The following is a 24186-nucleotide window of genomic DNA, read 5'->3' as shown; positions in this document are numbered from 1 at the left end:
TCTTCCTCCCTGTATTATTAGGTGGATTTCCGCATACCTTAAAAACAGAAAACAATTCGTACAAGTGCAAAATGTTTCTTCTAGTATGCTTCCTGTCACCTCCGGGGTCCCACAGGGCAGTGTATTAGGACCTTTATTGTTTTTAATTTATATAAATGATTTAGCAGAAGTGATTCCACATGATGTTTAAATAAGATTAATTGCCGATGACTGTGTTGTTTTTAAAACAATCGAGACCGAAAGCGACCATGCTTCTCTACAGGCAACTGTTGTGCAATTCATGACTGGTGTCTGAGGTGGGGCATGGCCCTGAATGGGGAAAAAACTGTCCTTCCGCGTGTAACAAGAAAAAAAATTCCGAGTGTTTGCAGTTACCAGCTCAACAGCAGCACTATTAAAGAGGTTGATAAATATAAATACCTAGGGGTAACACTAACCAGTGATCTATCGGAAGGGGGGGGGGGGGGGAGGTGCACATTTCGGAAATCTGCGTGTCAGCTTTTCCAAAATTATGTTTTCTTAAGAGGAAACTTAAAAATACCACATCGAGTGTTCGGCTTTTAGCGTACAATGCGTGTGTGAGGTCCAAGTTAGAATACGCGTCGGCACTATGGGACCCACATGTTAAGAAGCATATATTAAAACTTGAACGCGTACAGAGGAAGGCCGTAAGATTTATTTTTGGCAAACACAAAAGGACAGATTCGCCGTCATCGATTATGAAAGATAATAACATTGCTACATTGGAAACACGCAGGAAAATAAGCCGGCTGCTTTTACTTCACAAGTTTCTTTAAGGAAAAATTGCTCTAAATGAGACGAATCTTATTCAACCTGCTCTGACACGAAAAACAAGGCACACTGCTAAACATGCCCTAACCCCTATTTTTGCGAAGACTAATTCATATAAGTATAGTTTCTTTCCCAGAACGGTGAGTGAATGGAATGACTTGCCACCAAATGTTGTCAATTCCAACAATTTTTTACAAGAGTTGGAACGCTTCTTTAGTGATGTGTAGAAACCGCAGTTTTGGCGGTGCATGCTATTTTGTGGTTATTAAGGTGCTATTACATTTTATGCTGTTTTCTTTTTTCCATCTTGGTTTATTAGGTTATGGTTTGTGCGTTTTGTGTTCTGCGTTTTATTAAGTTTACGCTCTTATGTTCTCAGTGTTGACGATAGTTCTGTTACATGTTTTTGTTTTGGCATTATGTCTGCCCATTGTACTAGCGTCGTCCGCTGTGATACTTTTTGAATTAATACTGTTTATCATTGTTTATGTAATGCCCCTCCTGCCAGGGCCAAAGAATTGGCCGGCAGTATTCCTAAATAAATAAATAAATAAATAAATAAATAAATAAATAAATAAATACCTTTTCAAGGACAGGGGCAGGAAGACAATAGTCAGGAGCTCAGCCCATAATTTGACGACACGGTGAAAGCACGCAGGATGCAGGCTCACAGAACCGATGCAATATGCGCGGAACTTAAGGGAGCGGACGGAATGGCTTGAATGTGCAGGCCATTCCGTCATTCCGCTTGCATGTGCAGCCCATTCAACGAACATTGAACGCTGCATCTCGGTGAAGAAAAAATATGCACACAAGCAGTTCAAACGCGCGCACAACGCGATTTTGAGAGAGAGAGAGAGAGAGAGAGAGAGAGAGAGAGAGAGAGAGAGAGAGAGAGAGAGAGAGAGAGAGAGAGAGAGAGAGAGAGAGAGAGAGAGAGAGAGAGAGAGAGAGAGAGAGAGAGAGAGAGAGAACTCTTTAATGTGGGCTGGAGAGGTCAGCTCTGCTAGCGGCAGTGCTTGCTACGCCAGATGGGCATGATTACAATGCAGTGAAGTGAATGTGCGAGATTTGGAAGGCAACAATCTTTATGTAAATAATTCGAGATTTGGAAGGCAACAATCTTTATGTAAATAATTATTTGCCTGCTTATATTTTTACATAGTTTCATAATTATTGATTTGTTTGTTTGTTTTAAAATTATCCACGCAGAAGCTCAAGTTGCCAATGACCACCGCGTGGCGGCGAGACGATCGCAAGACTTCAGGGGATTCCCTGTCGTTACACTGCTTTTGCTTCATTTTGGCAGCTCGTTTGAACCACTCTGTGTTGTAGTTCATTCTAGCCCTGGCGCACTCCGACGCATTGCATCGGTGTGGTAGCGCCGGTGCTAATATTTTGTCGTGCGTATGCAGCATTTACGGATGTTTGTGAGAATATATTCATCTAAAGGAATATTGTAATTATCAAAATTTGTCTTTGTGTGGTACTGCGAAAGTTAAGAGTATTTTGTAACCCGTCAGAGGCGCAGACGATAATGTTCACCTGAAGCTCCAGCTAAAAAACAAACGGAAAAAAGAGACTTATTTACTGCTACAACGTTTTTTATCTTTTTCAATGTAACTTAACTCTTTTATTGTTAATTTTTCCGCACTTTACGTATTTTCACAGTCGCTAAAACGTTACAAGCCAAACCAGTTACGAATCAAAGTGGGAAACTATACATTAACCATAATTTCCATGTTGACGGGCGGTGGCAGCCTCATATTCCTCTCTAGCATACCTTGAAAGAAACTCTATGGGGTGCCCTAGGCCGGGTAGCCCTGGGCCGAGGCATCACCGCTAGCTTGGCGTCGCAGCTCCTGGGTTGGGAGCTTGCTATAGTATTTATAGTGCGTTTTCCTGTTGCTCCTGCGATGGATTGGGGAGTGGGGAGCGTAAGCTCGTCTTTTGGGTGCAGCCAACGGGATTTAGAGAGGAATTACACACTCCGGCCCAGGCTTTTTCTTTGAAAGGGCTACTTAAACTTTCCGGATTGAAAAAAAAAAAAAAAAAAAAAAAAAAAACGAGAAAAAGGCCCCCCCCCCCCCTTTCTTTCTCGTTTTTTTTTTTTTTTTTTTTGCAGGAGACGCGGAAGTTTGCCCCAACTGCGTCGTAATATTTCGGCGCACGCTTTTGTTCCAGACCCACCTGAACTTTACAATTTAACTGTTTCCTTACCACCTTCAAGATAGCCTGGCGCTCGTGTAAGATTAGCGCTGTGGAGCGACGCGCGCCGCTTCTCAAAAGCGCAGGATTTTTTTTAGTGCTTTTTACGACTGAAGGTATGAGGATTTTGTATGAGAACACAAACAAGTACGCTTAGATGCATATTTTAGAGAGGCCGACTTACTTTCGAGTGGCTTCGCGGAGTGGCACAGCCGTCAGATCCGCTAGGTTGGTGGGCCCTGCAAAAATCCAAAACTTTGTGTACAGCGTTGACGTATATATTTTTAGAATTCCTAAAAATAATTTTAGGCTGAGGAAAGTTGCCTATGTTGCGTGTATTGCCTGTACTCACTGGCGAGGCGCGCATGCAGGCAACCGTGTGAGTGTGCAGTCACTCGTTACGTCGGGCTCCGCGGGATGGCGGTACTTGTCCGTACTAAGCACATGACTGTGTTGCATGTTAACAAACTCTACCTCACCGAACGCAAAGTATTGCCTCGAGTCCAATGTGTTTGCGAATGATAACATCTCTGTTGACACCACCGTTGAGAATCGGGTTGAAATAGAGCAGACGACGCAGGCCGGCATTTTTTTTCTTCGGCGTGCAGGCGCAGTGGCTTAAGCGGTGCCATGTCCGTGGCGCATCGGCCATGTCTGTGGCCGTTTCCAGTGTGCCCAAGCGAAGAAATTGACAGCTAAACTTTTCAACGAATACCACCGATGCGTTTTGTTCATCTTTTCTGTTTATTTGACCCTTAAACTCTAAATAATTGTACCTTTCACAAAACTGCTGTCATGTGTTTGAAAGAGAAATCTATAAGCTACAATTTCATGCATAACACTGCTAAATTTGTCCAGTAGCTCAAGGGAGAACAGGTCTTTTGTAAAAGCACATAAAATCGGCCATCTTTTTCGCGGTAACGAAAGAGTTAAGGAATGAACGTTTGCTTCTTTGCCGACGCTAAAGTAAGGTGACTTTCGGTATATGTGGACGATTGTAGGCAGAGCAGTTTCGGGGGTAAAAATTACGGGGTATGTTTAGAACTTTACAAGAATGCGCACACAAAAGTCGTTGATTGATTGATTGTGAGGTTTAACGCGCCGACGCAACGCAGGCGATGAGGCGCGCCGTAGTGGAGGGCTGCGGATTAATTTTGACCACCTGGGGATCTTTATCGTGCGCCGAAATCTCGTACACACGGGCGTTTTTGCTTTTCGCCTCCATCAGAAAAGCGGCCGCCGCGGCCGTACACAAAAGTCCACTCAAACTTTCTATTGATCTGCTGGTGAACTTTATGTTGAACTTCGTTGCACGGCCCATCCATCTTGACCAGCCCCACGGAAAGCCCCTTTTGAAGATCGTTCCGCTCACTGGCCATCGACAGGACCCTACTGTTCACTCCTGTCGGTATCTTCACCTATCAAGGTGGCTCGTATTGCACGTTCAGCAGCGGCCTACCCTCATCCGGTGCGCTTTTCGTCCCCATTTGTCGGAGTCCTCCTCAGCCTCCTCTTGCGCTGTTGTTTTCCATTTCAGTCTCGCACTCCATGTTTTTTGTGCCTCGTGATTAGTTTTACCTTTCAAAGCTCGAGATACAAGGCTTTCGCCTTATAACGACGAAAGGACCTTATGGGTCCGCCAGCCAATAGGTGAGGAGAAATAGCGAAAGAATTAAATGAGAAATTCAGAGAGATAAAAAGGAGAGAAAAACATAACGATGCGAAAATCGGGAGGGGAATGCGTAAACAAAAATAAATAACTACATGTTTTAGCAGCTGACGTCTACCGTTATGTCATCTGTGAACTTCAAACGGAGCGCAGTATATTTTGTAGCCCTAACTGATCCACCTGTCCGGTACGTGCCGAACTCGCTGACCGCCTCATCATCGTTATCATAATTATGAGTGCAGTCAATCTATTTTCTCGGCAGATAAAGCAGATATAGCCTAATTTTTCCCAATTCCCCTCAATGGGCCGTCGTCTTAAACCGTTTTATCCACGTGGGGGTTTGATACGCTCACTAAGGACGTTGATGTGAGTGGTTGGTATTTGTTACGTTCTGTTATGAAGTGGGTATTTGGGCGCGTTGATTTTAAGGATTGATACGGCCCAGTAATGAGGGAGACGCTCGTGTGTGTCTATTCTTTTGTACTCGGATCTGCTGCGCTGTACTTTATTTTAGTTTTGTGGCGATTTCGAAGCAGCTCCACAGCAAATGTTGGTCGTAGTGGTGGTGCCAGGAATGAAAATGGTGCGCTCCAGTTTATCAAGACCAGAAAATATTTTGTGAGCATGTAAAAAAGCGACTTAGAACTGCGTGGAAAAGAAACCTAAACGCTGTGAAAGGTAAAGAAACAAGTACAGTGAATGAGACATTGAAATCGAAGAAAAAGAGGTGTTCATTAAAGAAATGTCTGTGGTTTGTGGTGGAAACATGCATAATTTTTTTCAGAGGGCACAAAGGTACCATGCTACTCCTTGATCGAATCTTGATTGGGGGGGTTTAACGCGCCGACGCAACGCAGGCGATGAGGCGCGCCGCGTAAAGGGCTCGGGATTAATTTTGACCACCTGGGGATCTTTAACGTGCGCCGAAATCTCGCACACACGGGTGAAGGAGTATTTGAATGTGTTCCTTGATGTGTCGTATGGCGTGAGGGCGGACGACAAGGAGCTGTGAATTTTTACGTGAAGACTGGAGACCACACTCTTTAGCACATTTTGGTACTAGAAGTGAGATGCCATGCGTTGGTGTGATCCTCCTTTAATTTTTGTAACTCCTAGCACACGTGAAAGGCACGCAGATGGCCGCTATACGTTCCGTGGACGAAGTGCCAGCGGCGTGCGAGGTCGCGTGACGCTATGACGTGGCACCCAGCGACGTGGCACTCAGGTGGCACTTTGGTAAACTCGTAGCTGTGCTTGGTGCGTCCACCACCTGTCTTCCCCTTCTCCGCATGGGCTTGTAGCTGAATTGGTAAGGCAACAGGCTCTCGCTTTGTTACGCTATTAGTTCCAGGTTCGATTCCTGGCCGTGCCAGTAAATTCTTTTATTTGTTCGCGGGAGTTTTTTGTTGACACCAACGGTCGCGAAAGAACCCTTGGGGGGTAGAGGTAAAAAGCTTTGCTATAAAAGATCGATGTTCCACTTCCGGCCACCGCTGTGAACGGTTGTGCAATCATGAGGTCGCACCGAGCAGTGATAGAGGCCGAAGCCAGCCGCGGAAACAGGAGCGAGGGAAATGAAGAACAGGACTATCAGATTATCTTGCCGACGCTGCCTACCGGACGGATTATGTTAAACACAGTTTTAAAGCCAAGCTTTTTACCTCTACTCCCCAAGGGTTCTTTCGCGACCGTTGGTGTCAACAGAAAACTCCCGCGAACAAATAAAAGAATTTACTGGCACCGCCAGGAATTGAACCTGCAACTAACGGCGTAACAATGCGAGAGCCTGTTGTCTTACCAATTCAGCTACAAGCCCACGCGGAGAAGGGGAAGACAGGTGGTGGACGCACCAAGATGAGCTACGAGTTTACCAAAGTGCCACCTCAGTGCCACGTCGCTGGGTGCCAAGTCATAAGGTCACGCGACCTTGCACGCCGCTGGGCACTCCGTCCACGGCACGTCTAGCAGCCATCTGCGCGCCTTCCACGTGTGCTAGGAGTTACAAAAATTAAAGGAGGATCACACCAACGCATGACATCTCACTTCTAGTACCACAATGTGCTAAAGACTGTGGCCTCCAGTCTTCACGTAAAAATTCACAGCTCCTTGTCGTCGCCCTCACGCCATACGACACATCAAGGAACACATTCAAATACTCCTTGATGGCCAGGCCATCACTTCAAGCCTCAGCATCAAGATGCTGGGCCTACATCTCCAGGCCAACACCAAGAGTGATGCATCCTTGCAGCGCCTCAAACACAGCATCAATCAAATCATACACATGATCAGGCGAGTTGCCACCAAGAAGCGAGGCCTAAAGGAATCTGATACCTTTCAATTGTTTCAAGCTTTTGTCCTCTGGAGAATCACTTACTTCAACCCCCCGTCTTCTTCTCGGCAAGAAGGACATAAAGATGCTTTATATAATGATTAGAAAGGAGGTTGAGCAGGCCATTGGTCTTCCCCTCAGTGCGTCCACAGAGAGGCTGCTTCGCACGGGACTCCACAACACGGTGTAAGAGCTGATAGAGGGCCATCTTTCTAACCAGAAGCTCCAAATGAGCAAAACAGCGGTGGGTCGCTGCATCTTTCACCAGATTGGCTTGACAGCACAACATGTCACTCCGCTCGATGTACTCCCGCACTCTTAGCGACAAGAACTAACGATACCTACTTTGCTTAGAAATACGAACCCCTCACACGACGAGGGACGCCGACGAGCAGGGGCTCAAGCGCTCAACACCACCCTCGGTGTTGATCGTGTAATTATCTACACTGATGCCTGCCAACATCGAGGGCAGTAGTACGCCATCATCGTGGCTACCTCCAGAACCAACATCCTTGCGTGTGCCTTACTCAAGACCCAAGACATGATGGCAGCCCAAGAGGCAGCCATCGCCTTGGCTCTCACTCAACCAGGGGTTCGGAAGGTAGTGACCGATTCCCGACAAGCCTACGGAATTGTCAGTCGGGTTTGGTGTCCCCACGTGCACTGCGTGTGCTAAATGCCCACTCCCCAAACGGTTCCATTCAGCTCATCTGGACATCCTCTCACGCTTCCATGGAGGGCAACGAATACGCCCACCAACAAGCCTGCGCTTTTACCCCCGGTTCTATGGAGCTGCACGAGGACAGTCACCCGCTTGTCTCGTTCAGGAAACTACCCTACGGCACAATCAGGCTCCATGCACCCGAATCGCTACGACGCTGAATGTAAATGTTACTCAGTAGTAGGAACACTCCGCCACATAATGGATGTGTGCGAGTTTAGACCTGAGCACCCTCCCCTCTTTCCGTCAACTACCCAACAAGAGCAATGGGAGATGCTGCTGTCCAGCCCATCCCTGCCTAATCAGCTTCAGTAGGTGGACAGAGCACAGACGGCGCGGACTGCATACGGGCTCCGGTGAAGAAGGAACCACTCACCTGGGCCACACTCTGAGCAGTTCAGAAATCTGAATAGAAGTACATCCTCCTCCTCCGGATGTCCCTACTCCTCTTTCTTCTCTCGCCCTCCTCCACAGTCTCGGTCGCCGATCTCGCCGCCTCGGTCTGCGGCGGCAGGGACGGAGAAGTCAGATGGTCTAACAACGGTTTTGAGCTTCCGTTAATTTTTTCAAAAAAGTTTACACTCATGTGCTACACCAATACAACTCAACCAACCACCGTTCATGTATCATCATTGAATTAACCTTACCAAGAATAATTCTTTGATGTAATAAAGGGTGTGGTTAGTGCATTTTACTTCACTCTGGTTTCCCCATTTGTAGAGCGACGTGAGTGAATTTAATGGACGTCGCGTGGGTAATCGTTGTGTGCGCGTTTACAGCTTTGCCTTTCAAGAAAATTCACAGGGTGGATTGGGGCGAATTTTTTTCTTCACGCCGACGTAAAGGCAAGGTCATACCGTGTCGAAGACTTCAGGGACGCTCTGGCCCTCTGCCCGAGGTTATTTCCTTGGGCGCGTACCAAATCACCCACGTCTGGGCAGTTACCTTCAAGAACGCCGACGCAACTAGGAAGATGCTGGCCGCTACCGAGATGGTCGTGAAGGGGCGTCGCTGCCTCGTGAATGACCCGCAGAACCAGGAGGTGAAGGTGAAGTTTCACTGGCTGTTGTACGGGGTGGCGGACGAAGGTATTCGCTCCGCGTTTTCCTCCTATGGCAGTGTCAGCGAGGTGACCAGAGAGCGGTGGCGTGTTGCGAGTGTCAACGAGAAAACGTCGACGACGAGGACTGTACTACTCAAGCTCAAGTCCGGGCTCAAGCTAGGGGACCTGCCCCACCAAATTCGCGTCTTCGGAAAGCTAGCCCTCGTCGTGACTCCCGGGTGGCCTATGCAGAGCCTTCGTTGTCACGGCGAAGGCCATGTCAGGCGTGTGTGTAAGGTGCCGAGGTCATAGAGTTTCTTACAGTATACACTAAAGAGGAATCTGGCGCTAGCGTCTATGCGGTTCACATCAAGGTTGTCTGTGTCGTTATGGGCCGCCATTATACATTTCGCTCGCCTTAGTTTCATCATTGGCTTGGTTTGAAACGTTTTAGTGACCGCAAATTTAAGAAAAGTGCCACAAAAACGCGAAGAATAGTGTGCAATCATGTAAGTGTAAAATAAAAACAGGCTGTTTTAGAACTAAAGAAAAAAGAAGTAAAGCGTACTTTTGCCGGAACGGTTGTGCCTGCTATTCCGAAGGCCAAGGTTGTAGTTACGAACAATGTTAATATTTGTGGAGGAAACTCATTAGAGACTGTGATTTTATTAATTTACCATTATCTCTAATAAGTTGTTTAAGAGTTTCGAAAGTTTTTTGAGCGTGCCCATGCAAACGTTGCCTTCGTGGTGAACCGGTGCACCGTGACCGCCAGCTAGTTTAACAAGAAAAAAGAAAACCTGGCGGTAAACAGTCATGGACGATGACAAGATAGGACGCATACAAGCGCCCGTATCTGCCGTATCCTGCCATCGTCGAAGTACGTATTGTTTCTTCTTTTCGTCGGTTACAAATTTCGCGGCGGCATATCACCCGCACAGTCATACGTCCTTCGACTGCGGCATGAGCAACGTCAGGTGCGATCACGCATTGCCTGCTCTTTCACTGAACACGGCTACCACAAAACGGGAGGATTTTGGCTTCCTAGTAGCTCGTAAACGTGTTAATGCCTAGTGAAGAAAGCAAATCCCAAAAAACCGCTTAAGAATGCAATTGTCATGCCTAGCCCAAGCCAAAAAGGAGGTCTTCCCATGAGCCCCTATGATGACATGGCTTACGAGGCGCAGTTTCCTCTCTAGTATACTTACTAAGAAACTCTGTGGCCGAGGTGCTCCCGGTGTAGACGGTTCGGCCACACTGACACCAACTGTGAGCGCTCGTACGCGAGTGTTGTTGGACCCGCTGGTACTGATGCGGCTACCGAGTACAGTGGTGATCTCGCTAAGGGTGAACACGGGTGTGCTTGGCCGCCCGTACTACCAGAGCAGCCTACCGTACCCAGCGTGAACCATCACGCATGCGCTGTGCGTGCCGAGCGAGACTAGTCTTTCAACTCGCGCACAGCTTCATCGGAGCGTCTGCGCGTCGTCTGCTATGTTTATCGCGTGTAGCGGTGGAGCTTGATTGATTGATTGTACTACGGTTTAACGCGCCGACGCAGCGCAGGCGATGAGGCGCGCCGTAGTGGAGGGCTCCGGATTAATTTTGACCACCTGGGGATCTTTAACGTGCGCCGAAATCTCGTACACACGGGCGTTTTTGCTTTTCGCCTCCATCAGAAAAGCGGCCGCCGCGGCCGGGAATCGAACCCGCGAACTCGTGCTCAGCAGCGCAACGCCTTAGCCACTGAGCCACCGCGGCGAACAGCGGTGGAGCTATCAGCCACTGTATGAATGAGTGGAAACTAGAATCCATATTAAAAATGTTCCCGTGTGAGCCGTAATTCGCTCTTTAGCTCCAATACAATGGTTTTGGCACAGCAGCGTAACTCGCCCACTTGTTTCAAACAGACTCAATCAAAAGATCACGCATATTTTTAACGGCACTTCGTTTTCGCAAGTGCTTACAAAAGTCTTTTAAATGCACATGGAAGCACGCAATTCAGGGGTTCGAAGGTGGTCACTCAAAGGTGGCACAGGCGCTACGACCTTCATTCAATATACGCGAGAAAACCATCATCCTTTAAATTTTTATATTTGGGCGTTTTCATGCAAGAATCCAGGAATCGCGGATCAAAGCAAGGTACCATTAGCAGACTAGACGCAACATAGCAGACGACGAGCAGACGCTCCGATGACGCGATGCTCGCGCTGAAAGCAAAATATCACTCGGCACGCACAGCGCATGCGTGATGGTTCGGGCTGGGCACGGTAGGCTGCTCTGATAGTACCGGCGGCCACGCGCTCCGATGTTCACCCTTTGCGAGATCACCACGCGGCGGAGGCTGAAGAAGCTGCCAAGGGGTCCGGGGACCTGGGGCCGGAGGAGGCGGCTGCTGAGGCAAAGGACGAGGCCATCGCAGCAGCAGGGGGCGGCGACAGCGGAGCCACGGGGAAGCCTGTTGATTCGGGGGACCTGTTGAAAGACGGCGTCACCGGAACGGACGACCACCTAATGGTAAGTCAGAACCCCGATGCCATGGAAGTGACCGGGATTCCTGTAGCCAAGCGGGCCCATGTCGACGTTGCTGAGGGTGGCGCAAACGACCTGACAGCCCAGGCCGACGAGTGGCCGATGAAGGCGACGCCATGGCGTCGTTCGACGACGCGGCTCAAGACAGATGTATCAGAGTGCAGAACGACGAGGGTGGCGGTAACGGCACCAACGCACCTAGACGACCCGATGTCCAAAGACGTCTCCTAACGATGCACTGGACGTGAGAGGTAAGCAGCATGTCCCCGGTTTCTAGTCTGTGAGAGTGGAAATGGAGCCTTGTGAGTCGCTGAACCTTGCAATCCTAAACGTCCGAGGTCTTACGGGTAAGCGACGGCAGAGCCAGGTGTATCGCCTGTTGACTGACCTGGACGTGGATGTACTATTATGAGCAATATGAAAGGGAACGCAGGAACGCTGAGAAAACACCCTCAGACCCAGATATAGGCGATACGCTGCGGTCGCCGTCGGAAACAAAGTGGAAAGGGTGTCGCTGTTCTAACAACTGTTCGCATTACCGCCGTGCATATCGCCAGCAGACAGTGATAACACTGTTAGATATGGCGCAACTGGTAAAATCTTGCGCCGAATCGTTACAAAAGGTAGCATTGTTACTTATGCCATGTTCAGACTGCCGACGTAAAAGCCATATCGTGACCTATGGACGTAAAAAAACGGCATGTCAAGCAGTTTGTTTGGCTGAGACGTGAAATGACGTCACTCTTTAAAGTTATTACGACAGTTGCCGCAACAGCCTGAACCCGGCCTTGTTTCGATATTGATGTATGGTAAAGCTTGTAAAGCGGGAAAAAATGGGCTGTAAGGGGGAGTAGAAAATAAGGTTATTGGTGCTTACCGAATATATAAAAAAAGCTAATGCAATAAGACAATAGCGTTATCCCAGCTCATGTTTGTCCTTTGTTTTGTTCGTTGGTTGCTTAATAACGCGTCATTCCGCCGCTGACTTTAACAACGGCCCCCATTATTTGGGGCAGAGACGCGTAGAGAGCCTCTATGAATGCGCTATCCCGTTGAAGGCGCTTCCACTCATGTCCTATTGCTTCCCATAGTTCGTCGGAGTTCGCCAATTACAGGGACAACTTTGAAAGGTTCACTTTCATACGGCCCCAGACATGCTGTATAATGTTCATGTCGGCACCCTTCGCGCACCACTGAAGTTTCATTACCCCTCGCCCTTCCAAAAGGCGCGCCACGTCCTTCGATGTGTGAACGGGAGACAAGACCTGCTGGAAAAAATAACCATCTGGGTGCGGCCCGTTAAACACGTAGGTGAACATCCGGTGCTCGAGCAGAGCTTCATAGCAACCGTAAACTCATACACAGACACACGCAAGGTATGGACACGAATACGCAAACTTAAAGGACAGCATACACATAGCCTGCCCTTGGTCAGCACGACTGGGGACACACTAAAAGATCAGGCTAACACACTTGCACAACACTTTCAACACGTGTCAAGCTCTGCACACTACACAAACACTTTCCTGAAACATAAAGCCTCTTGTGAAAAGAAGTCCCTACGCGACAACAACAAATCAGACTTTTTACAACTCCCTGTTTTCACTACATGAGCTGAGGACTGCTCTAAGCACGTGTAAACCCTCAGCTCCAGGCCCAGACAACATTACATATACAATGATACAGCACTTAGACACTCTTGTAACACTCCTTCACCTTTACAACAAGATATTTCTTTCGGGGCACATTCCAAAGTCTTGAAGGGAGGCCATAGTTGTAGCATTCTTGAAAGAAGGGAAGAACCCTTCCTCTCATGCAGCTATCGACCCATGCCCTGACCAGCTGCCTGTGCAAGCTTCTCGAGAAGATGATAAATCGCAGGCTCGTGTACTTCCTTAAGTACAACGGTCTTCTCGAGAGCTGCCAGGCAGGCTTCACGGCGGGGCGATCAACGAACGATCAACTCGTAGCTCTTGAAACATATATAAAGGGTGCATAAACAATTTTGTTTTAGTGTTTTTCGACATAGAGAAAGCCTATGACACCGCTTGGCGGTACGTCATCCTCAGTGACCTAAAGTCAATCGGTGTTGCGGGCAACATGTTGAACATCCTTTGTAGTTATATGTCGGAGAGAACCTTTCGCGTCAGAGTTGGTTGTGCACTGTCAAATGTTCACGTGCAAGAAAATGGCGTGCCGCAAGGTGGAGTGTTGAGCTGCACTCTCTTCATAGTAAAAATGAACTCTCTTGGAAAGGCACTGCCACCTACAATATCTTATTCTATGTATGTAGATGACGTGCAGATATTTCTTAAATCGTGTAACCTGTCCATCTGCGAACGTCAAGTCCAGCTCGGCGTGAAGACATTTGCCGGCTGGGCTGACAAGAATGGTTTTATTCTTAATCCCGCGAAGAGCTCTTGTGTTCTCTTCTCCAGGAGGCGTGGGGCCCACCCGGACCCAGACATCACTCTTGCGAATGTGCCGATTCCTGTGAACAAGGAGCACAAGTTTTTAGGTATTTTATTCGACGACAAGCTTACATTCATCCCGCATATCAGACAGCTCAAATGCAAATGCCTAAAAACAATGACTATTCTTAAGGTCCTCTCACATCTATCTTATGGGGCCGACAAACAACTCCAGCTGCGCCTATACACAGCCTTGGTGGGGTCTCGGCTCGACTACGGCAGTGTCGTGTATGGGTCGGCTACAAAAACAGCACTGAAAATGCTCGACCCAGTGCTGCATCTTGGCCTTCGTCTCATGCGGCGCATTCCGCACTAGTCCTGTTGAATGTCTTTATGTCGAGTGCGACAATCGGGGCCTAGGGCATCAGCGGGAGTATGTTGACCTGTTGTATGCATCCAAGATCGTGTCTCTGACCAACCATCCTTTTAATCCCATCATGAACGATACATCAAATTTATAACTCTTTTTAAACAGGCCGTCTATTTCCTTACCGTTCTCTCTCAGAGTTAGGGAGGAGGCTTCTGGACTCAATGTCCCCCTTTTAGACACGCACAAGACACCCATTCATAATTCCATCCCACCATGGCATCTTCGTCCTGTATCATGCGACCTGTCATTCACTCTTGTAGAAAAAATAGGGTACCCAGGAATGCAATTCTGCAGCACTTCCTGTTCCTGCGGGAAAAGTACAGGTGCGCAGAATTCCATAGCGACGCGTCCAAAACTGGTTGTACTGTCTCTTGTGCAGCGCACGGACCAAATTTTAGTTATCAAAACAATGAATTTTCACAGCAGTATTTACACGGCAGAAGCATATGGCATTTCGCTCGTTTGAAATCACATCCTCGAACATAAAATTCCAAAGTCCATCGTCTACACAGATTCTCTAAGCGTTGTGCAGGCATTGTCATCAGGAAGGTCGTGAAAAAACTATGTAATCAATGTTCTTTTAAAGGTCATAATGACTGCATATGCTTGAAATTTAGAAATAACTATATGCTGGGTACCAGGTCACTGTGGGATCCCTGGCAATGAGACCGCTGATCAAATGGCTGGTGCTGCTGCTCTCATGACCACAGTTGACGTAACAACAGTACCTTACACCGACCTAAAGACACACATCAGACGACAGCTTCGTAACACATGACAATTACACTGGAGTCAACAAACAGACAACAAACTACACGTAATAAAACCACAACTGGGACGCCACATAACTGACTCACACAACAGACACACTGAAGTCGCCCGGACTAGGCTGCGGATAGGCCACACACATCGACGCACTCCCACCTGCTCACTGGAACTTCGGGACCCATGTGTAGCAGATGTGGAAAGGGCCTATCCGTAGTCCACATACTAATCACTTGCAAGGCACATGACACAACACGACACAAACATTTCCCTGAATTATACAGACGATACATTCCTTTGCACCCATCGCACTTTTTAGCCGACGAACCTATGTTCTCTAGTCAACGTGTTTTTAAGTTTTTAGCTGTGGTAAACTTTCTGCAGCTCTTGTCATATCACCTGTAATCATCCTGGCCCTATACACCAGCCAGCTTCATTTTCTTTTGTTTTGCATCACCTTTACTTTTAGTCACATGTTTTAGTATTTAGGTTCTCATCAAATTTAGTAACTTCTTCTTTGGCGCTCTTTGCCCATAGTCGGCCTTGCGCCAATAAAACCCAACCATCATCATCATCATCGAGCAGAGCGCAATACGCAGCACTGGTGAGCCTCCTATCAATTCTCACCAGTGCGCCTAGGCCTTCACGGGAAATCGCCCCCCAGACGTTCACAGACACGCGTCCGCTGGCGGCCACCTCCTGGATATTCTCTGGACTAAAGCGGGTGTTTTCGGACCGCCACACTCTTTTTGTGGTCCCAGCGGCTCGAGAACGTGGACTCGTCAGAGAAAACCACACACTTCCACTCACTCACACTCCAGCTGCGGTGTTCAGTAGCGAACCTCAGGAGAGCTGCTTTATTGGCTGCGGTGAGCAGAGGTTTCTGGGCGGCGATGCGACTTCGCAGTCCTGCTTATCTAAGCCTTCGCCGTACCATTCGGTCACTCAAGTTTTCTAGGCCAAGAGAACCTCGAACATCCTTTGCACTTTGAAATGGTTTGTCGTTGACGGCAGCCACGATGCAAAGGTCTTGGTCGTTCGTTGTTGATCGGGGTCGCCTGCGGTGCGGCGGATATTTTATACGTCCTTCATCTCGGTAAGCCTGGATAATCCGGTTGACCACTTTCAGTGGGCGGCCTGTCACGAGAGCAATGTTGCGTTGCGTATAACCTCTTTTAAACATTTCTATTATATCTTCCCGCTGTTTAAGAGGCACTCGAGGCATTGTGAGGCAACAAAATCACATTTGACTGCTCTGCGTGGGCCACTGCAGTGTGTGAGGTGAATTTTTCTGAACGAACTTGGTGCAACAAAGTCGCACGACAGACAATTCATCTACGATTCTTTTCATTTTTCTTTATTCTGTTCGTCTCGTCACTAGTTCCATAAAGTTTCTTACAGTATACACACTAGAGAGGAATCTGGGGTTAGCGTCTATGCGGCTCACTTCAAGGTCTTGTGTCGTCATGGCCGCCCTTATACATCGCGCTCGCCTTAGTTTCGGCATTGGCTTGGATTTAAACGTTTTAGTGACCGCAAATTTAAACAAAGAGCCACGAAAAACGCGAAGAATGGTGTGCAAATATGTAAGTGGAAAAAAAAAAAGCTGTTTTAAAACTAAGGAAGAAAGAAGTAAAGCGTATTTTTGCCGGAGCGGTTGTGCCTGCTATTCCGCAGCCCAAGGTTGTAGTTACGAACAATGTTAATATTTGGGGGGTAACTCATTAGAGACTGTGATTTCATGAATTTTACCATTATTTGAAATAATAGGTTGTTTGAAGAGTTTCGAAAGTTTTATGAGCGTGCCTATGAAAACTTTGCCTTCGTGATAAAAGGGTGCACCGACCGTCAGCTAGTTTATCAAGAAAAATGAAAACGTGGCGTTAAACAGTCGTGGACGATGACAAGATAGGACGCATACAAACGCCCGTATCTGCCGTATCTTGTCTTCGTCGAAGTACGTTTTGTTTCTTCTTTTCGTCGGCTAGAAATTTCGCTGTGGCGTACTACCCCCTCAGTTATACGTCCTTCGACTGCGGCATGAGCAACGTGAGGTGCGATCACGCACTGCGTGCTGTTTCACCGAACACGGCTACCACAGAACAAGAAGAATTTCAGAATTTCGGCTTCCTTGTAACTCGTAAACGTGTTAATGCATAGTGACAAAAGCAAATCCCCAAAACCGCTTAAGAATCCAATTGGCATGCCAAGGCCAAGACAAAAAGGGGGGGGGGGGTCTTCCCATGAACCCCCACGACGACATGGCTTACGGGGCGCAGTTTCCTCTCTAGTATACTTACTAAGAAACTCTGATTAGTTCTACCGCCGCCACTGTTCAAGGTGCCACTGACAACTGGGTGCGTCGATTCATAAACAATCGGTTCAGGACGAGCTTGGCCAGAGGGTGCCATCAAGCGGTCGTGCGGAGAAAAAAATTCCCGCGCCTTCCCGCGAGGGGAACACGAGTAAATGCAGAGCATTGGGGGTCGTTAACACCGCGTAAAGTCGCGTTAGGGTGGGTAGGTGGGTGGTAGTTACGTTGGTGTTGGTTTGGGGTAGAGAGAGGGCAGTAAAGTCGCGTTAGGGTGGAGCGAGCGTCAACCAAGGAAGGAAGGAGCAACGCAGTGACTGAAGCACGAGCGACCGCTAGCCGCTTTATATTTGCAGCGCGCGCAGTAGAGGGAGAGCAGTACGGGGGGAGAGCGCGCATGCGCCAGCAGCGCGCGCCCTTCCACGCCCCACCGCGCTGCTATCACGCACCTGTTACGCCGAGACACGGCCGGGCTGGAGGAGCGGCGGGCACGCAGTGCGCGTTCGCCGCTCCTCCAGTCCGGCCGTGGCCGAGACCGCGACGGAGCGAACGGGCTGACTACGACGCATGCGCGCGCCAGCTGCTGTTCAGAGAGAGGAGGGAAGGAGGAGAGGCGCACCTGCTGCGGACGCGGAGCTGTGGACGCCGTCCGACGCAGGAAGAGGCGAGGCTAAGAAATGCTCTGCATTTAAAAAAAGAATGAGTGAAAGAAAATAAAATGAATCGGTGTATCTCACTGCGGCGATTACCATCTTATCGGCTGTCGAACGATACCCTATTATCGGCGAAATGACGAAAGCTGCTGCTCTGTAGAAATGCCTGCGTGTTGGGAGTGCCAACAGTTAGAGGAACAGCGCCCTCCTTTCCCCCTTTGTTTTCACAGCGCCATTCGCGTATCGCGTCGAGTCTGGTTCAAGGCTGTTTGCCACGCGTTCCTGTGTTCCCTTTAATATTGCTCATAATGGTACTAGCGGTTCAAGAGACGAAGGTGGAGGGGGATGATGATACCGGGGACATGGTGCGACGTTTCACGTCGCGGTATTTTGTATGTGTAAGCCATGCAGTTGTCCTCTCCGCTGGCTGCGTTTTGTTGGTAAAAAAACTTCCGGGCCTTGTTGTTCAACATGTCTTCTCAGGTTTATCGGGCAGGCTTGTGATTGGTGACGTGGCGTTTGCTGAGGTGCAGGGATGTATTATCTGTTTGTATATGCCGAATGACGTGAAAGAACTGAATTTTTCAGCAACGTACGGCCTTATCTATCGGCAGGAAAGCGACTAGTCGTGTTCGATGACTTTAACTGCGTCTTGTCATCGCGCGACAAGGCTAGCACCATGCCTTTTGGAGATGAGAGTACTGCACTGTTGTCTGACATAATGATTTGATTGATTGTAGGGGTTTAACGCGCCGACGCAACGCAGGCGATGAGGCACGCCGTGGTGGAGGGCTCCGGATTAATTTTGACCACCTGGGGACCTTTAACGTGCGCCGAAATCTCGTACACACGGGCGTTTTTGCTTTTCGCCTCCATCAGAAAAGCGGCCGCCGCGGCCGGGAATCGAACCCGCGAACTCGTGCTCAGCAGCGCAACGCCTTAGCCACTGAGCCACCGCGGCGGGTGTCTGACATAATGAAATGTTTTGGATTAGTGGACATGGGGGAATGCTTAGAAGGCGAACGTGATGTGAAATTCACGCATTTACAGGGAGTTAGCCGTGCCAGACTGAATAGTGTGTATGTAACAACCGACTTGATTGGGAAATGCGAAGGGTACACCGTAATACGCGTATCCTTTTCTGACCACTGCTTGGTTGTGTGCCCTCTAGGATTTGAAAAAAAAGGACTAACCAACCCCTTTAAGTCGAAGCTTTGGAAGTTAAACGACAAGTTGCTTCTAGACGGGGACTTTGTGGAAACAGTTAATAAAATACAGGAAATAGAGGGGGGTAAAATCTGCGAACAGTGGGAGGAGTGTAAGAGGTCCACTGTCATTAAATCCGAATAAACAATTATCGAAAAAACGCTAAGATCCAACCTAGAGAAACTAACCCGCGACGGGTGCAAAGTGACTGGGGTGTTCAAAGAAGATATTACAAAAATTAAACAGAAATTTGAAGTGCTGGACGACGTACACTAACGGGGAGCTCTCGTGCGCGCGAGAGTAGACCAGTTAGCGTCCGGAGAGACGCCTACTAAGTGTGCGATGGATTTGAGCGGGCGAACGCGCGACGCAACGAGATAAGACATAGAGCTTGAGGGAAGGGTGACGAACGATAAGCATGAAATCGCGCGGGCGTTTTTCCACTACTACAGAGGATTGTTTGCATTTCGCAGGGTTGATTTAATGGCTTTTAAAACAGAGTTCCTTGGCGCAATGCCGAGAAACGATGAATACAGTAAAGAAAGGTTAGCACAGCCCATAACACCCACAGAAGTTGAAAGTGCCATCAATAACCTAAACCCGGGAAAGTCGCCAGGACCTGACGGGTTAAGCGCGCCTTTTTACAAGGCGTTTAAAGCCGAGCGTGCACCACTCTTGGCCGTACTTTCTAACGAGGCTTTGGAACGTAAGGCATTGCCGCTATCTTACGCGCAGGCACACGCGATACTGATACCTAAAACAGACAACACAGATAAGCTGAAACACGTAACAGCATATCGCCCAATCTCTTTGACGAATATAGATTATAAGATCTTTATGAAGGTGCTATCCCAGAGAATACAATCATAACACAACTTGTAGGAACACATCAGACGTGTGGCATAAAAGGGCGCACGATTTTTTCAACGCGCGTAAAGCCCGTTCTACATGTGGCGAATTTCACCTGCGAATTCGCAGTTGCGGCGCCGCCCGTGCGGCAAAACAATTTATTTTCTTATTTTCACTGCTGCGACATATTGCCAAATGCTAAGCGGCGTTCACAAGAGAAGTTCGTCTCTTCCAAATATTTGGAAATTCGCCACAGTAACAAGAATAGATCGTTTTGGTTCACGAGCGGCGCCGCAGCTGCGAATTCGCAAGCGAAATTCGCCTCATGTAGAACGGGCTTAACGCAAGGTGTGTATACGCCTCGAGCTTCGCGATCGCTGCACCGCCTGCCGCCGCTTCTCCGCGGCGTTGACGGGATGTGCGCCGCGTGGCTCATAGGGGCTCGTGCAGTGTTTTGGTTCTGTTTCGCTTCTTTTCGCCTTTCGGCGCCCTAAAAAAACTTGATATGGTGACCTCTATAAGCAAAGAGTACGTTTAGGTCACTTAAAAAGCAGCTGCGTCTTCGTAGAGCATGCGATCGCCTGCAAGAGCTACCCGGGGATGCGGTTCTGCGCGCTTCGTCGCCGCTCTTCCGGGCGTCGGCGACGGTAGCAGCATACCACCGCTGTCACCTCCAAATACGTCAGGCGCAAATGAATTCTACTGTCGCCTCGTTTGGACCTGATACTGGCAGAGTGAGAGGTTGGCTTCATTTTCCAGCGTGGACAATGAATGCGGCTTCGTTCCGAATATATACTCCGAGCTGGCAGCTGTGAGGGCTGCACTTCATTACATCAGCGGTCATCATGCCCAGCAATGGGTAATATTCCTCGACTCGCCCAGTGCCTTACAAGCGCTCCGAAAGCTTAACAACAACCGCAGTCAGCTTGTATGTGAAATTGCCGAAATTCACAGAATGGCAGTGCGCGAAGGCCGTGAAATCATTCTTAAGTGGGCACCTGGTCACTCGGACATACAAGGCAATATTAGATCCGACGCAGCCGCCAGCGCAGGCCACTTGCTGAGCAACACAACCCAGCTTCCTGTCTCCCGAGAGGACAGCAACGCCCTTATCCTCGCAAGTGGATGGGCTGCACAAAGGTCGGAGTGGCAGGACCCTCACCGCAGGTATCTACCACTGCACGCCATTGACCCGCATTGTGACTTCCGTTTTCCACGCGGCCTCAACAAGCGGTGTGAAGGAGTTCTGCACCGACTGCGCCTGAATGTGGCGTTTACTCGGAGTTTTAAGTTTAAGATTGGTTGGGAAGATTCCCCCCTGTTCCGGACTTGCGGTGTGCGCGAGACTGTAAATCACTTGCTGTGCGTCTGCCCTCGATACGCTGCTGCGCGAAAAACTGCAGCGAGCTCCCTTTCTCGTGTACAGTCTTTGTCAAAATTTTGTGGGCCACGGCGACCGTGACCGGAGCAGGCGCGCGGCCAAGCAGGGGCGCTGCGCTTGCCGCTATCGGCTGGTTGCCGGGCTAAAGAGAGCGAGGGGAACTTTTGGTTTCGCTTTTGTGGTGTGTCCGGAGCGACAAGTACTGCGCAAAGTGCCTGCGCTGAAGTGAAGTCCGCCTGCTCTGAGAAACCGGTCCCGCTGCACTTATCGCGCCAGCCCTACTACGAAAGGAAGCGTGATAGTTCCCCTCGCTCTCTTTAGCCGCGCAACCAGCCGACAACGGCAAGAGCAGCGCCCCTGCTCGGCCGCGCGCCTGCTCCGGCCACGGTCGTCGTGGCCCACAATATTTTGACAAAGACTGTACGTCATGGAGGCAGCCTCGAACTTTTTCATTTTCTCGGGCCCTGGGCCAATAGTGCTGACAGTACCTTAGGTACAAACGTTCTGCTCCAGTTCCTACGAGAGAGTGAACTGGACAAATCTCTCTAGATCAGAGACAGAGCAAGTGTGTCACGATATCTTCTCTTTCGCACTGTGGCGTTCATCTGTTTATTTTTCTTGGGTTGGTGTTGTTACTTTTTTTCCCGTCGTTTTCTTTTCATTTTGTTTGAGCGTTTCCATTAACGATTTTCTTTTCAATTGTATTTTTTTGTCCGGACTCTGTTGGCAGCAATCTCTTGTTTTTCTTGTCCTTTTTTTCAATTTTTTTTAACGCTTCATGTTTGTCTTCTTCCTACTGTAACCCTGATGTCTGATATGCACCACTCATCAACGTAGTCACCCCCCATCTGGTGTAGCAAGCCTTGTCCCTAGCAGGGCTGACCTCACCAGTTCACATTAAAGAGCATTCTCTCTCTCTCTCTCTTCGAATGAACTTATGCCTTTTATAAGAATATAAACCATGCGAAAATGTTAAGCCTGTACGTCGTTAAATATGTGCCCGCACACGCCTTATAGCAAGAACTAAGGCAATCTAATATGAAACCATGGAAACATAAGTGCTGTGCAAGTGCGGCAGAAACATAATAGCTCTAACGGAATTGAAAAAAAAAACAGTGCAGCTTCTGACATGCTAAAGACGTTCGTCGAAACTTAAGCCAAGTAGGGCTGCACTGCTATTTCGCGAGGCATAGGTGAGGGGTAGGGGATGGGGACGCTGTGTGCAAATGCGGAGCCGAATCAAGCAAAATGGACGTTTCAGTAATCACACACAAATCTCGCGTTCACTGTAGTTTTGTTTTTCGACTTCAACGAACAGCTGATCGTTCGGCGGACGCATTTTTGGAAGTATACAGGGTAGGCAGTTCACAAGCGATGAAAGGTGTCGTCGGAAGAGTGTGATATGTGATAAGGCCCTCTGATAAGGCATTCAGTTTCTCCTCTATTCTGCTGCAGGCTCCCTGTGCCATGTGACGATATTTCGAAGGAGCGTTTAGTCACGGACGCCGATTTTATTCTAAGCCCGTATGCGCGCTGCTCGCATATGTAGCAGATGAATGTTTGCAGGCGCTCACCTCACGACTCGGCTCTTTGTCGTGTGCTGATCCCCGAGCATAATTCTGCATTATCCATCGTACTTACGTTGAATATTCCCGAAATTAACACACACTGGCTTGTAAATCGCGGTGATCAATATCTGAGGTATATTATTGACAAAAGTAACTGGCGTGCTGTACCCGCCGCGGTGGCTCAGTGGCTAAGGCGTTGCACTGCTGAGCACGAGGTCGCGGGTTCGATTCCCGGCGGCGGCGGCCGCTTTTCTGATGGAGGCGAAAAGCAAAAACGCCCGTGTGTAGGAGATTTCGGCGCACGATAAAGATCCCCAGGTGGTCAAAATTAATCCGGAGCCGTCCACTACGGCGCGCCTCATCGCCTGCGTTGCGTCGGCGCGTTAAACCCCTCAATCAATTAAACTGGCGTGCTGTCAGGTATGACTGTTCTGCTGAATATGTAAGCGCACAAAACTGATGTACAGCCGTGAGCTGAAGTAAACGGACTACGGGAGCGGTGGCCAAAACTAATCGCTGCGCCGTCTGGTTGCGCAGCGCCTGCTGTCGAGACCTCGCACAGCGCAGGCGCGGCCAACCAGTTTTCCATGCATGCCACTATTACTTGCTTCTTCGCGACTAATTCTTGCATCGATAAATCAGCGCCAGGGGAATCACGCCGCGCAGTTAGAGGAGCACTGCCGGGCACCGCCCTATATTGAAAACGGTGCGACTCACCTGATATGCGGCAATGGTTCTACGCTGTCACACATAGCGTGCTGTGGCTGCGTATACGGCTCGTGCCCTTTCTGTTCTTAGGTATCACAAGGTCACAGCGGGAAAGCATTGCAGTAAATACATCCGAAAAAAAGGGCAGACCAACGTGGGTGCTTGTGTACGGGCTATTTTGCTTGTTTTGATTGTTTGTTTATTTGATTGTATGTCGGCTGGCCTGATGTGCGTTGGGGCTGCGGAGCACCCGTGTGGGAACGTTTTCTGCCTTCCGTCGCATCTAGGAAAGTCTGAATGTAGCGTATTATGCCCTAAACGGGCGGAGGTGAGCTGGCGAAGTGCATTACATTTTTACCAGTGTTTTTGTCACTTGAGCGGCACTATTTTTCTCTCATGTTAGGGAGGCGAGGGTAATTGTTTTTGAGGATGTTATAAGGATCATGGTAGATAGAAGCTTCCAGTAAAGACACGAGAACTGTGAGGTCAGTCGAAGGGTCAGGAGGTTTAAATGGGGTGAACGCGAAAATGTGTCCACGGGATATGTTGACGAAGGAGTGAGTGATGGCTCTTTTGTAATGCGCGCGCAGCCCGTCTTCTTTGAATGCCGG

This window comes from Haemaphysalis longicornis, unplaced genomic scaffold (genome assembly GCF_048455015.1).
Source record: "Haemaphysalis longicornis isolate Haplotype H1 unplaced genomic scaffold, Haemaphysalis longicornis Haplotype H1 scaffold_1, whole genome shotgun sequence".
NCBI lineage: Eukaryota > Metazoa > Arthropoda > Arachnida > Ixodida > Ixodidae > Haemaphysalis > Haemaphysalis longicornis.
This window is presented reverse-complemented; position numbering follows the sequence as displayed.